The sequence below is a fragment of the Corvus moneduloides genome, chromosome 19, assembly GCF_009650955.1.
Source record: "Corvus moneduloides isolate bCorMon1 chromosome 19, bCorMon1.pri, whole genome shotgun sequence".
Classification (NCBI taxonomy): Eukaryota; Metazoa; Chordata; class Aves; order Passeriformes; family Corvidae; genus Corvus; species Corvus moneduloides.
Window position 1 is genome coordinate 9,740,719 of NC_045494.1, and position 14,336 is coordinate 9,755,054.

General features: G+C 49.2%; 1 long non-coding RNA gene across 10 annotated transcripts in view; it reads left to right on the top strand.

Moving 5' to 3' along the window:
- Positions 1-7,787, top strand: part of LOC116453650 — a 61,595-nt gene extending 53,808 nt beyond the window's left edge. For 7 of the 10 annotated variants that reach the window (XR_004243881.1, XR_004243877.1, XR_004243875.1 and 4 more), the window contains 5 exons: positions 3,575-3,801; positions 4,489-5,030; positions 5,351-5,491; positions 6,360-6,498; positions 7,161-7,787. This is a non-coding gene — a long non-coding RNA (uncharacterized LOC116453650). The remainder of the gene's footprint in view (positions 1-3,574; positions 3,802-4,488; positions 5,031-5,350; positions 5,492-6,359; positions 6,499-7,160) is intronic. The other 3 variants (XR_004243882.1, XR_004243883.1, XR_004243884.1) reach the window with 3 other exon arrangements.
- Positions 7,788-14,336: the final 6,549 nt, after the last annotated feature.

Here is a 14,336-nt window from a genome sequence, read left to right on the forward strand (position 1 = left end):
CTCAGGACAAGCAGGTACAGCCTTGGGGTGGCTTATTACACTGATTCAGTTCCCTCTACTGCAAGGGCTGCAGTCTGAGTTTATTGCTGCATAAACCATAAAGATACAAAAGCTGATAGCACGGGACTGTTTCTCCTGGTGTAGAAAGGTGTTTGATACCGCAGTTTGTTGTTCTCCTGGTGGAGCAAGGGGCAGGTCATAATCCCCAGCTTCAAAGGTGTCTGCAGGAGAAGCTGGGGAGCAGTGCTGGGTGGTTAAATCAGCTCTGCTAGAGAGGCTGGGCCCTGGGCCAGCAGCAGATCCCCCACCACTGAAAATGAGTGGGCAAAAGAAATTCTGTTTTGCTGTCCCTGAGTGTCTCAGGATTCTGCTGATGCAGATGAGTCAGTCCAGGGTTGTGGCTTTCTCCATCCAGGACTTACAGAGACACCAAGTCTCCTCTGGGTGGGTTCTCCCTGCCAGCCTCTGCCCAGTCTGGTTATTGCAGCAGCAAATGGATTTATTGGTGTCAGGTTGTGAGTTTTAGCGGCCCAGTGGAAATCCCTGCCAGGTCTAAGCTGGAGCACCAGAGTGATTTTTATTCTTCTGCTGACATCTAGTGAGTGAAAACCTGTAGCACAGTGTATTCAGTGGGTTGGGAGATCTGGATATGGGAAAAATGGGTCTGTTTCTTGCCATATTCATGGCCAAGCAGATATCAGCATCTGCCTCCAGTTCCTCTGTGGGAGCCTCAGTGACCCAGGTGACCACTAGCAAGGGGGGATCCTGCAGGCTGCTACTGGCTGGTATTTCCAGGTAGAGCTGCTGAAAATGAATCCTAACCAGAGTAGGAGGATGAATTTGAAGCAGATTGTCATCCAAGCCTCCTGCTTGAGGCGCTGTGTTTAATGAGTGGTGAATGTGCCAGTGGAGATCAGGAGCTGCTGCACGTCACAGAGATGTGTCCCCTGCTCAGGGCCCAGTCTGGGATGGCAGCTTCTCCAGGAGGCTCGGTACTGTGTGTCTGTGCTGCATGGGGAGAAGGGGAAAGTGGAGCACTCTTGGCTTTGGCTCCCTCCCCCTTATTCTACTTCTGGCCCGTTTCCAAAAGTTACCTCAGGTCAGTGAGTTCTCCTGTTAAAATAAGTAGCTTTTAATGTTTAATGGTGGTGAATGAAGCTTATTAATGTCAGCAAATATCCCGGCTTGGTGTTCCTGCCACCTGTCTCGATGCACAGAGTGTTGCAGGTTGCTGATGGTGCCCTGGACGTGGGATTGGGAACAGCGGCTCCATCTCCTGATGCTGCACGAGGGGCACAGAGTATCCTGTGGAGGTGACAGGACACTGCCTGCCCTTGGCACTGCCCCAGCACATTTCCCTCCCCGGTGGTTTAATCGTTTTTCATTTCCTTGGGTTTCTCCTCTGTTGTGACAGGAGCCCACCTTTCGGCCTGCAGGGCTGTTACCACTTTATCACCCTTTATCACCCCTCCAGCATTCAACTTGCTGGTCTGGAGGACCCAAAATGACCCAGACTGAGACTTGAGACGGGAAGCTTTGCACATCCCAAAGTATCATCAAGGATGGAGTGGACCTGCCCCGTGTCCTGACTGGTCTTGTCCCTATGGCACCCACAGGCAGTGATCATCCAGTGGGGTCCTGGCCCACATGAGAGTGCTGGTGCCTTTTCCCAGCCTGGTGAACGCTCCTGCCACTCTTATGGGATGTCTGGTGGCTTCAGGGCTCTGTCCTGTCACATCACAGGATGGAGCCAAGCAGATGCTCCTCTGTCCTCGCATGTAAAATGGGCTTTAAGGTACAAAGTGCTGTGGGAAATCTCATGCTGAAGCCTTTACACTGCTGTTCACATGATTTTGTTTTGTACAAAACCTCTCAAATCTTGCCAGAAGTCAAGGTTTATTTCCCCAACCTGAGGGTATTTAATCCTCATCTCATTAACTTGGATTTTCATGTGCAATTGCTGAGGAGAGAAGACAACCAAAACATTTTGTATTAGGGAACAGATCAGACATAAATTTATCCTGAAGCCATCCAAGATGCTTATCAGCATGTTTTTCTCTCTTCCCTAGCTGCATGAGCTTGCAGAAAAACTGGTTTTGCTTGGCTTTGGCTTTCTGAAAGAAGAAATGCTTGCTGGAGAAATTCCTTGGGTAGCACATCCCTGCTTAGGAGGGGTTGATGGTTTGAGCATGGGACAGGAGACAAAAAGCATCACTGCGTGGGATCTAGCTGGGGCACCCTGGGCAATGGAAGGACTTGGATCTTGAAAAGGAGAGAGACTTTTTTCCCAAAAGTTTATGCAGAAAAGTGTCCTCTGAATGGGGTGCAACTTACTTCTGCAGTTAAAACCATCTGCTTCTTGCTTTCAGCCACAACCAGCTCAGGTTTATAAAATGAAAAAGAGGTGTTAAGTGTGATCATTAAGCCAAATCTCACACTCTCCCTCAGATTTTGCTGAGGCTGTACCCAGGCACAGGCTGTCTGGAGGCAGAGCACATCAGGGCGCTCGACCAGCCCAACACTCAGCTTTGCTCTGAGTAATGGGTGAAAACTAGCTCTGGTAAAATCTTTTTTTTTTGCAAAATTGGGATGAACTCTGCTTTAAAGCAGCTTGAAAACCAAACTTCTGCCAAAAGGAACTTTTGCCTAACATCACGTCAGCAAAAAATAATTGGAAAAGGCAGTTATTTTTTCCTATTTTGGTACTTTCCATCCACCATCCCCTGGTGATTCCTACTACCTGTATGAGGTTAGAAAGGAGAAAATGCCCCCACTGCTGCAGGTGTACACACCGAGAGGTGAAAGGGGGAAGGTTGAGATGGCTTGGAGGGAAGATTGGGCTGAGCAGGTTCCTTACAGAGTTGTCCTGCCATAATGAGGGTAGGGTTAAGCCACAGCATTCCTGGGGGGTCTCAGGAGCTCAGGTGTGGCCTCCAGGGTAACAGCACCAGCTTGCCAGGCTTTGGGGGCAACTTAGAACATGTCTCTCCCAGGAGAACTGCCCTCAAACCTGAGGCTGGAGTGTCCATCCCTGTGGTGTGGGGCCATGAGGGACAAAGCTGGCCCAGAGGACATTGTTGGTGGGGAAGGCAAAGCAAAGGGTGCACCTGTTGGAATTGTAAAAAGAAGAAAGGCCCGGCTCCGGTGGGGGGAGAAAATTGCAGACTAAAACCAATGTGGTTGATAAGAGCAAAACTCCGTTTATTAGCAATCCAAGGGCACTTATATATATAGTGTACCAGCTTGTTAACTCTTAAGTGGCTTAAAACTTATCAAAGTGAATTTCTACTTCTGCATAATTGGACTTACATTGGCAAGCTTCTACAGTTATGATTAAAAGAATTCAGAGTTCACCTCCCTTCTCTCCCGGTCTTACCTGAACAGCTGCAAATCTTCAAACTCCCTCTTTGTTCCCAGCCCTGTTTTTTCTTCACACAAGAATTTTCTCATGGAGCGTTTTTCTCACACACAGGTCTTTTGCTTACAGGCCTATTGCTACAGTTCTTTTATTGATCCCATCATTCTATCAATGATCCATGCCCCTGATCCTTTAATAATTGCAACATGCACCCAGATTTGCCCTGTGCAGGCTGGTGTTGAAGGGCTCAGAGGAAGCAGCCAGTGCCCAGGAGAGCAGAAAGGATGGAGGTGGTGACATCCTGCACTTTGGAGCTGCCCTGGGGAACAGCGAGCTGTGGATCTGCTGGACCTGCAGCCCCTCCGAGGATACTGAGCTGACAGCCTGTGGATTGGAGCACTGAACTCTACACCCAGAAACCTGATCATGAGTGATCAGCCCAAGTAAGTGAAGAGCAAATGTTTTCAAGTATAGCCCCAGGAGCAAGTTTGAGAGGCAAGCAGGAAGAGTGAGGTTTGGGAAACACTGTTCTCTGTCCTTTGCCTGTATGGATTTACTTTCTCCCCTCGGGAGGAGCAGGTCTCCACTTCTAAAAAAAGTGTAGGGATGGAAAGTTTAGTAAAACTTACGGTAAAAAGGGAAAACTTTGTGGTGCTGTGCTATGGATGATCTGCCCTGCACCTTCCTGGCTGCCTGGAAAGCTCTGCTCATGGGTGAGGGTCCAATGGCCTGAGTGTGAGTCCAGGCCTGCAGAGCCTTACCCTGGCAGGGTTCCCTGTGCCTGCTCTTTTCCACCTGGCCTGAGATGCTCTGGAGCAGTTGGCAGGGCTGGACCATGCACCAGCTCTCCGAGGCCGGGCACTGACTGTCTGGCAGGTCTTCTTCCACCACTCTCCAGATTTTGGGTTTGAATCTCTTCCCCCAGCTAAGAGCTTGAATGGGATGGCTGTTTTATACTCCCCTTCCAGCAGTTTTTAAAGTCATGGATGGCAGGATTGCATTCGTACAAGGAACATTGCCTGAGTTCATTTATTAGCAGAAATTTTATTTCCTGCTGCAACCTGCAAGATGCCTCTGACACAAGCATCGTGGCCAAAACCGGGGGACCTTTCTGTTTATTTTGTGTCTAGGAGTGCTGTGAGCTCAGGAATTCCTCCATGTGGATGCTGAAGGACAAACTGTCTCTAAGCAGGTGAGTTGTGGAGTCTGATGCCTGTTTTTACTCATTTTTTGCAAAGTTGCGTCTGAGGGCATGTCTTGCTTATAAACAGCTCGCTGCTGTCACCAAGTGGAAAAAGCAAATCCCAGAAAATCGCACATGAGCCAGGCTGGAACCCACCAGAGCCCACCAGGGCACCATTACCTTTCTGTGTGATAAGGTCACCACTTTGGATTTGCAGCATCCCACTGGCTGCCGTGACAGCAAGCACAGCAGGCTGGCAAATTCATGGATTTTTGTTTTTTAAATTAATTGCTAAAAGTGGAACTTTTCAGAAGTCCTGATAAAACTTCCCTGGAGAACGTTTTCCAAATCCAGGAGGGACTTTCTTGTCAGGCCCAGAGAGAATGAGAGACAGCCAGATAAAAAGGGCACGAACCCGCAGTGTGAGCAACAAAGACCAAACTCCCGGCCCATCTCACTCAAGACAAGATGCATGAACTCAGCATCCTGGTGAGTCCCCCAAGACCAGGGTCAGGCTGGGAGCTAACTCTGCTTTATCTCCTGCTGAATAATTCCAGGTCTCATCTTGACAGGGAATGGGAAAACCGTGGTGATTACAAGATGTTTTCAGGGCTGTTTCTTGCCCCACTTTAGTGACAGGCTGTGATGAGGCGTTAGCAGCTTGTGGGGTGATCAAAGGCAGAGGGGAGGAATTCCCCCTACCAAGAGGGATGCTGGGTCTCACTCCAATGCCACCTTAGAGCAGAGGGCAAGAAAGACCAAGGCTTTATGCTCCCCCACTTTGACTTTGTCCTGGTCTTTCTTTACAGTGATAAACAGCAGCAGTCAGCCGATAGTGATTTATTATGTGGAAAGCCAGAGCTTTATCGGTGTCCCTATCCCGGCTCCTTTTAAGTCTCCAGCAGAAATCCCAGCAAGATAAGAACTGGCTGGGTTTGTATCTACACAAGGTAATGTGGCTGAGCCTCATAAATCCCAGCAGTGTATAATATCACCCCAGTTTCCTCAGCAAAGGCAAAACTACTGGGTACCAGCAGTGATGAGGAGGAGGGCTTGTGCTGCCTGGGATCAGTGCTGGAAAGTGCTTTGCACCCCAAATGTCAGCAGAGATGGGACTCAAGCACGAATCTCATGGTGTGTTTAGGATGCTGAACCGGCCTCTCCCGGTGTCAGGCAGGAATAATTTCTCATGAAAATGAGAGTGGAGGCAGCCATGCAAAACAGCCTTGATGCCTGCAGGCGGCACGAGAGCGTGTCTGATGCGGGCTGGACAAGCAGCCCTGGGCTGCGTGCAGCTCTGCGGGAGCCACCTGCCCATCTTGGCATCATGAAGACCCTTCTGGTCTCAGTCCTCCATCCCTGTACGTGGTTGTGGGTTGGACGATGCAGGGGTGCAGGGCAGAGCACCCCGAGCCCCAGGCTGTCCCCCAAAGCGCCGTGAGGCTGACGTGGGGTTGCCCAGCGTGAAGCTGGAATCAGGCCCCACATCTGCAGGTGCTCACAAAATCCTCCCTCCTGTGCTGGCCAGCAATTTCTCATCCTCTGGACAACACAAGGAGCTGTTCCTGCACAGCCAGGGCCTGTTGTCCCAGTCCCCACACTGAGTGAGTCCCAGGTACCACAGCCCCGGTAGTGCTGGGCAGTGATCATCGCTCCCTTTCCTTTTGTTCCTGAAGAGACCTGTGCGATCAAAATGATGGTGTTTGCAACTGGACCACGCACCCATCACACCTCTGCCCCCCAGGCAAAGACAGGGAGTGATTTCCTCAAGTGCAGGTCCTGGGTTTGCTGTTTTTTTTTTACTGTCCTGTGTTTTAGGGGGAGTTTTCTGAGAGATTCCCTGGAGATGCTGAGTGAAATGCCTCTCACCTGTCTTGGACACACACCTCTGTCAGCAGCGGTGCAGCACATTCCAGTGGTATCTGTCTCCTGCCACTGACTGCAGAGAAAGCCTCAGGTATTGGCTAAGGACACTTAGGAAAGAAAATCAAAATTAAATAAATGTTTATGGATTAAACTCCTTGGTAGGAGGCTCTTACAAGGGATTCAGTTTACTTTCATTCATTTAAGGAGAACTAAACTGAGTCATGGTCATTTTAATTCTGCTAAAAACAGTACAAAGAAGCAAAATGTGACTTATCTTAATCCACTTGAAAAATCAATTCAGTTTAATTTTCTTGAGTGTCTTGCATAGTTTGCCTTTGATTTTTCACATGTTAATTAGTTTTATTGTGGCTGACTGAAACCTAGCATGGCCATAGCTTCCCTCAGTCACAGAAAATGCTGCTGTGGCTGTGTGCAGACTGGAATGCAAAGCTGCTACGTTGGGTACCCAGGATGGAGGATGATCCTGTGTAGGTCCCATGAACAATTGCACAGGATCACTGTGGTTAGAAGGTGCCTCTGGAAGGTTCAAGTCCAGCCCCTCTGCTTAGAGAAGGCTCAACTGGAACAAACTGCTCAGGACCATATCCAGTTGGGTTTGAATATCTGCAAGGATGGACACTCCAAAACCTCTTTGGGCAAATTTTTCCAATATTAGACCATCCTAACACTAAAGAAAAAAGGTTTCTCTGATGTTTTAAACTTACTCTTTTCTATTTTTTCTGTTTCCCCCAGCGTGTGACACATAGCTGGAGACAACCAAAAAGTGACCATCACTGCAGGGGAACTGCTGCAAGAGAGGGAGCTGCTGTAAGAGGTCTGCTCTGGGCACCCAAAGTCACCTTTGCAGCCCCTTACACCCAGGGCCAGGACAGAAATGGGTGGGAAGCTGGCAAAACTCCCTGCACACACCATGGCTCTTCAGCAGGGTGGATCAAGCTGAGAGCAGAGATTGGTGGAGCTGCACAGAGTGCTGAGAAACCCAAAACTTCCGTCCCCCAGAAGCCAGCAGAGCCATGAGATAAAGGGGCTTTTGCAAAGCACTTTGCAGAGTGGGTGAATCCATCATCTCTTCATTCTGCAGGTGGGGGAAACGAGGCAGGACTTAAAGAAACGACTTGCCAGTGGTTACCTGGCAGAGAAATGCATCCAGGTGCCTGCTCAGCACTGGGCCAAGTCACTGCCTTTATCCCAGCTACTTCCAGCCTTGGGGCTGTGATGGAGAAATGCTTATTGTGCTCATAGTTTTAAAAAGACCTGGACAAAAGACAGATTTTAATTTTTGATGGTTTTCCTGGAGAGAAAAATACCAATAAAATTCCAAAAAAAAGGCCAAAACAAAGCCGTTGGCTGTTGAAATCCGAATGTTTTAAGTTTACTCCCTTTAAACCTCTTTAGAAGTACATGAAATGGGAAAAGAAATTGGCTTTCTTATGATCCAATAAGTCATAGAATCATTAAGGTTGGAAAAGACCTCCAAACTGATCGAATCATAAAATGGTCCAACAGGATCCAGTGTCTTGGGGATGAAACTGGACAGTGGCACCCATTTCCAAAGTAAGGGCAGTAACAACCACATCCCCTTAGCAGCTCCGGGGTGGCTTTTCCACTGCCAAAGGCCAGGGAACGAGGGGCTGTGTAGCCAAAGGAGGAGCTGCTGTGGAGATGTGCAGGGTGTGTAACAGCTGGTGCTTAGAGAGGCTGTTTGGTCTGTGCTGTGAGAAATGCCAAATTACACAATTAAATCAGTCCCAGTTGGTTTTAAGCCTTATGGATCTGTATTCCCGAGGGTGGACTGATGGATTTACTGCTGTCTCACCAGTGCTCATTACAGGAGTGTTTTGTTCCAAGATGCTGGAGCAGAGGGGCTGTAAATCGCACCCCCATCAGCCCCAGCAGAAGAGGATCTGATGCTGTGGAGGGTCCAAAGGGAACAGTGTGGATGAAGCAGAGGTTTCCCACTGGCTCTGCAGCCTCAGGGGGCTTTGAAATGAGGATTTGAGAAGCACTGGGACTTAAGTGAGCCTTCAGCAATCCCAGGGACAGGGCAGAGCACTCCTCTTCCCTTCCCTTCCCTTCCCTTCCCTTCCCTTCCCTTCCCTTCCCTTCCCTTCCCTTCCCTTCCCTTCCCTTCCCTTCCCTTCCCTTCCCTTCCCTTCCCTTCCCTTCCCTTCCCTTCCCTTCCCTTCCCTTCCCTTCCCTTCCCTTCCCTTCCCTTCCCTTCCCTTCCCTTCCCTTCCCTTCCCTTCCCTTCCCTTCCCTTCCCTTCCCTTCCCTTCCCTTCCCGTCCCTTCCCTTCCCTTCCCTTCCCTTCCCTTCCCTTCCCTTCCCTTCCCTCTTCTTTTCCTGGAGCTTCCTTCCTCCTGACTGTGTTGTGCTCCTGTGGGTGCACCACAGCTGGAACATCCCCAGCTGTGTCCAGGCCTGCGCTTGTCCTTCAACAAACAGGATTTCATGTAAGCGAGATGTGCTCCAGTTCCCTCCGATGTGGCTAAAAGGAGAAACAGACACAAAACTCGTGCATTTGAGCTGTTGCAGACATGGCACCCAGCCACAGACCCAGCTCCCACATTCAGCTGCAAAACCAACTCCTGTATCCAGGCTCAGGCTCCTCATCCCCAAATTCCATTTCCCAGCACTGGTGTGTGGGTGCTCCAGGCTGCAGGAAAGGATCATGGTGGTGACACTGCGTGCAGCCCATGTCCCAGTGCCACAGCTAAGGGCAGAGCTGCTGGAAACTCCACCCAAGGCTGGCTCTGCTGCTCTGCTCAGCTCTCACTTGAGCTTGGCAGCCCGTGCCTGGAAGTTACATATTTTATCCCCTGCATGCCAAGCTGCTCCATCCCCAGGCTTCGTTCAGGGATTGCCATGCAAATAAGCCCACTGCTGCCTCAGACTGTGATAATTAAAAGTGAAGTTGTAAAACAAGCAGCATCAATTCTCGGTGCACGTCCCCAGCAACACATGGCGATTGCACTGAGCTAGGAGACATTTCCAGCTACGCAGCAAACTCTAAATAGCCTGGAGAGAATACACGGGAATTTAGCTTGTGCAGCAATTTCAGATGTCAAAACAAGTTTCCTTGTTAATATGAAACTATTTGGACTTTGCATTTTTAATTAAAGCTTTTAATTATCCAACGGCATTTTATTAGCTTTTATGAAGACAGCTGCTTTAAACGCTATAAGCCAAATCTGTGCTCTGAAGCACTATTTGTCCGAGACAGGGTTTCAGATGCAAACAGCCTTCATCGTGAGTAAATGGGGTAGTTTAATTTAAACTAGAGTTTACTGTCCCAGCTTGATTGAAACCCTTTTATGGCAGAGCCCATAAACAGCCTCGATGGGAGCGTTTGTGCCCCCACGGCTGGGAAGGGATGCTGTGCCTGTCAGCCCTTCCCAGGTGAGCATCAGCTGCCTCTGGAAGGGATTTCTCTGCCCACCCCACCTCCCTTCTCCTGTTGTTGTGTCTTTGAGCACTAGATTGAGACTGGAAGGTCCTGGGTGGAAGCCTTTTGCACCCCTGTGATGGGTTTTGAGGTGCCTGGTGGGTCCCCAGCAGTCCCCCTCTCCAGCACAGGAACTCGGGGGAAGTCACGGGGCTCTGGTCTGCAGGTCAGGCTCCAGAGCTGTTCTGCTGTGCTTGCTCTGCAGCACTGTGAGCACACCTTTGTCAAGAAGCAGGTGGCACTTGTGGCCCTGTTCCTCACGTGAATTACTTATTCACTGGGATCATGTTGTTTGCAGCTGCAGTGTGGCCTCCCTTGGTTTACATCGTGACAAAGGTTGAAGAGGTTGTGGAAGCCTTTAAGTCCTGCCTGTGCAGGAGATCAGGCAAAGAGCAGAATCCCCATTGCAAGGGAAGAGCTGACAATCAGAGCGGGATTCTGGCTGGAGCACAGCCCCGTGCTGAGCTCAGTGCTCCAGTTTGAGACCTTACTCTTCATCATTGTCAAAAATCATCAAAACGTTCTAAAATCATCTGTAATTTGCCAAGAAGAAAGGCAAAGCAGGCAGCTTTTGAGCAGTGATGCAGGTCAGTCCAGAGACGTGGCAGGATCAGGGGCTGAAGAGATGATAGCTGTGCCTGAAGCTGAAAGGGCAGCTCAAGACCCCCTGCATGCATTTCTGTGTTAGAGGACAGGTCAGAAGCTCTGGTGCTGGCCACAGCTGTTCCCCGCAGACCTGAAGTAGCTGCTGGTGCTGAACTTTCTTCTGCCCTCTTTTGTGTTTTGGGGGGCTTAAGGTGGGATTGGTACAGGTGGAATGTTGCTCAGAGGAGATGTCACTACCCTGCTTGGCATGTAGGGGCCACGGGACAGCGATGGGGATGCTGCTCACGGACACGTCCACAGGCTTGTGTGAGGGCTGGAAGATCAGGGAAACTCCTGCATCAAAGACATTCTGAGACAGGGCAGATCTTGCCCTAACAGCACTAAGGCTGGGAAGGAGACCCCAGGGCTTAAAATTCCCTTTCCAGCAAGTAGTTTTGTCCCCATACCAAACCACGGGGTTTTATTCACCCCTTGCTTGCCCTCTTTTGTTTCTTCTTCCCCCTTGGGATCTTTAAGGGAAGGTTTCCAGAAAAAGGTGCAGTATTCTGTGTCAGTATCCAGCCTTGCTGCAGTCTCTCAAGGGCTCCTAATGATGAAGATTTAATGCAAATCGAATGGACTTTTCATCTTAGCAGAAAAGTATTTACAGCCCATTAAGTAGATGGGAAAACTGGTCATTTTTTTTGGAGGGCAGCAGAGGAAAAAAAAATAGTGCTCTGTAAAAAATGTGGCCACAAAAGGCTCTTAGCTTGAGAAATTTAGCCTGAGAAATTTATCAGCTCTGAGGATGGAAAACTCATCATTTATATATAAAAATATATCACTTTTAATTGCACAGCCAACTTCAGCTTTACTCATTAGCTACTCACGCTACTCTGCCAAGTTACACAGTGGCGAGCTGGCTGGAGTATTTTATGTGGCATTTCATCCTGGACCAGAAAAGTCAGCATATGGCTCCATCAGCCTTTGTTTTCTTCGGTCACAGGATAGGGAAATGAATTCAGGAAAATGGAGAAAGGCTGAGAGGCAGGACAGGAAGAGGAAGGGAATGCCTGGGAATGCTCTAATGCAGCTGTCAGGGATGAGCAGCTCTGGTGCTTGCAGGTGTCTTTGTGGCTGCAGGGCTCTGTGTCTGCTCCAAGGCCGTGTAGCAGGGCTGATGGTGAGCTATCAGACATGGGAACATCTTGGGTGAGGGGGGTTTTAAACCCCTTTAGGAGGTCTGACCCCTGTCCTTCCCCCAGTCACACCCACATGCCCCCCCAACGAGTGCTTACAGCACCTTCAAATACCTCTGCTAAGGCCCTGACTCTGCTGGGACAGCCAATTTCTGCACCTAATCACTCTCACTTCTCAGACACTTTTTCTTAATGCCTTTCCTGAAATATGTCCATTTGTAGCTCCTGGCCCCAGCTCTCTCCTTGTTTTACTGTTTCCAGATCATTTGAATAATCCCCCTCTCTCCTTTGATGGTATTTCCCTGGAGGTATTTATAGCATTATCACACTCCCCATTTAATCTCCTTTCTTACAAGCTGTATAAAATTAAATTTCCCATCTCCTCTCCTCTGCCTGCTGTGCTCCTTCAGCTTTGTGTGTTTGTGGCAGCTTGGTTTGAGCTGTCTCCACTTCGGGGTGACTCCTTCCAGTTTGCTGCTGCTCCTTCCCCACTGCCTCCCTGTTCTTGGAGGCAGGAGATCTCAGTCCATTCACATCGAGTCAGCTGCAGCCCCCAGACCCTGTGGGTGAGGAGCAGGGGACTGCACCAGTGAGAATTTTTAAATTGAAATGCTTTTTTACCCTGTGGGTGAGGAGCAGGGGACTACGCCAGTGAGAAGGTTTAAATTGAAATGCTTTTTTAAGGGGCAAACCACATCTCTGGAAACAAAAGTCCCATAGGAAATGTCTGCTCTATATTTTTGCATTCTGGAAGAAAAGTAAAAAAAAAAAAAAAAATTAAAAAAAAAAAATCCAGTGAAAATGGAAAATGGTTGATCATTTCAGAGCTCTCCCCAAAGAAGGAAGACCTGCACTGCTTTTTTTTACCTGGTCTCCCAGGCCAAGCTGGATGCTGCACAAAGCTACTGGAAGCCTGCAGGACCTGGGTTAGAAGCATGTGGCTTTACCTCTGCAATATCCCAGCTCCAGAGGTCTTGTTTCTTCCAGGTCCTTCCATGAGAGACATGATAATACTAATTTAATAGTAGCTGTACTAATGATAGCTCCTTTGCAGTGTGGGGAAGCCTGAAGCCGTGGGCAGCAGTGGGGAATGGGGCTGCTCAGGAGACAATGCCTGCATCGAGATGGATGTGATCCCCCTCAGTGGGCAGAACCAGCTTACTGGGGAGAGGGAGAAGCAAACCTTTGAAATCCTCGTATCTAATCAGTAACTTTGGAAAGATGAGATAGCAGCAGCCTGATGCTGACAGACAGAAGGTTTTGGGTAATATGGGTAGATGAATACAGCTTTTTGCCTTGAATGTGAAATACTGCCTTCAAATAAATTAAAAAAAAAAATCATTTTCCTTCCCCACTTTCTGGCAGAGAAATTAGAAATGGGAGCCTGTGGACAGGGCCCAGTGGCAATGTACAAACTGAAGGTTCTTACTGAAACAAAGAGAGAATTTGTGGCTCCCGTGGCCGAGCCTTGGGTGGGACCTGCCTGGTTTTGTGGCACACGTCCCTCTTTTTCCCCCACTGGAAGCAGTGCTGGCCATGCACACAGCACTGGTGTCTGCAGGACAGGAGGCTGAGAGCTCTGCCTCACGTTCCTTTCTGGCTCATAGCACCCAACACCTTGTGCCACCCAGCGAACTGGGATTAATGGGTAAAGTTCACAGTAACATCATTGTTTTGTGGGTGTGGGATGCCGAAGGCAGCCCTCCCTTTCACAGTTACCTAACTGGCAAGAAATCAAGGGACGCTCAGAGCAAAAAGAAAAAAAAAAAAACAACCAAACACAACAAACCTCTAAAAACCTCAAGTCTTGTGTCAAACCTTAAGTCAAAGGACAGAACAGTAAATAATGGGCCTGGTGACCTAGACTTGCAAATATTTACATTCCCTTGGCTTGGCTGATAGCAGGGCTTCCTCTCACCATGTCTCACCTAATTAGCAGCGGGCTGCAAGAATCCAGTAGTGGGTTCTGGCTTCTCTTTCACCTCGTTTGTAACGTGTGCCGCTCTCTGCTGGGCCATGCAGTTGGCATGTCAGGAATAACACGTGGGAAGGGTGTGTGGTGACACCAGAGACTGGCAGGACTCAAGTGCACCAGAGACTTGGGGGATGAGGACAAGTTTCCACAGCCACCCGAGGATTGCAGGTCTTGATTCCCCTTAGTCCTGATTGTAAAACCTGTCTGAGGGCTGCCAGAGATGCAAAGCTCACAAAGGACTGAGAGCTCCTTGATTTCAGCTGGTTGGATCTGTTCTCCTAATAAAATATTGGCTGTGCCACTGCTTCCAAGCAGGCTTCTCTTTACTCCCTTTACAGTGAGTTACAAGCAAAACAACTGCCTCTTGTTGGAAAGCTGGAATAAACCCATCCTTCTCTACCTTCAGTGGCCTTTTCTCACTAGGATGCCAAGGAAAGAGCTAATGAGGAGTGACCTGGAGCAGCTGAGGGCATGGAGATCCAACCACAAAGCTGTGGAGATGGACTCAGTGGTGCAGCAGAGTCCAGGCTCTGAGTGAGGCTGTGGAGGTGCACAGTGAGGAGGTGGATATGAGGGGACACGGCACGGACGTGGGAGCACAGGACGTGTCTGTGGCTAGCTGGGGTTTCCAAGAACGTTCAGCTGTTTTCCCTGCCACGTGTGTCACATAACTTCCTTTTGGCTTCTCCTCCCTAAGTCACACA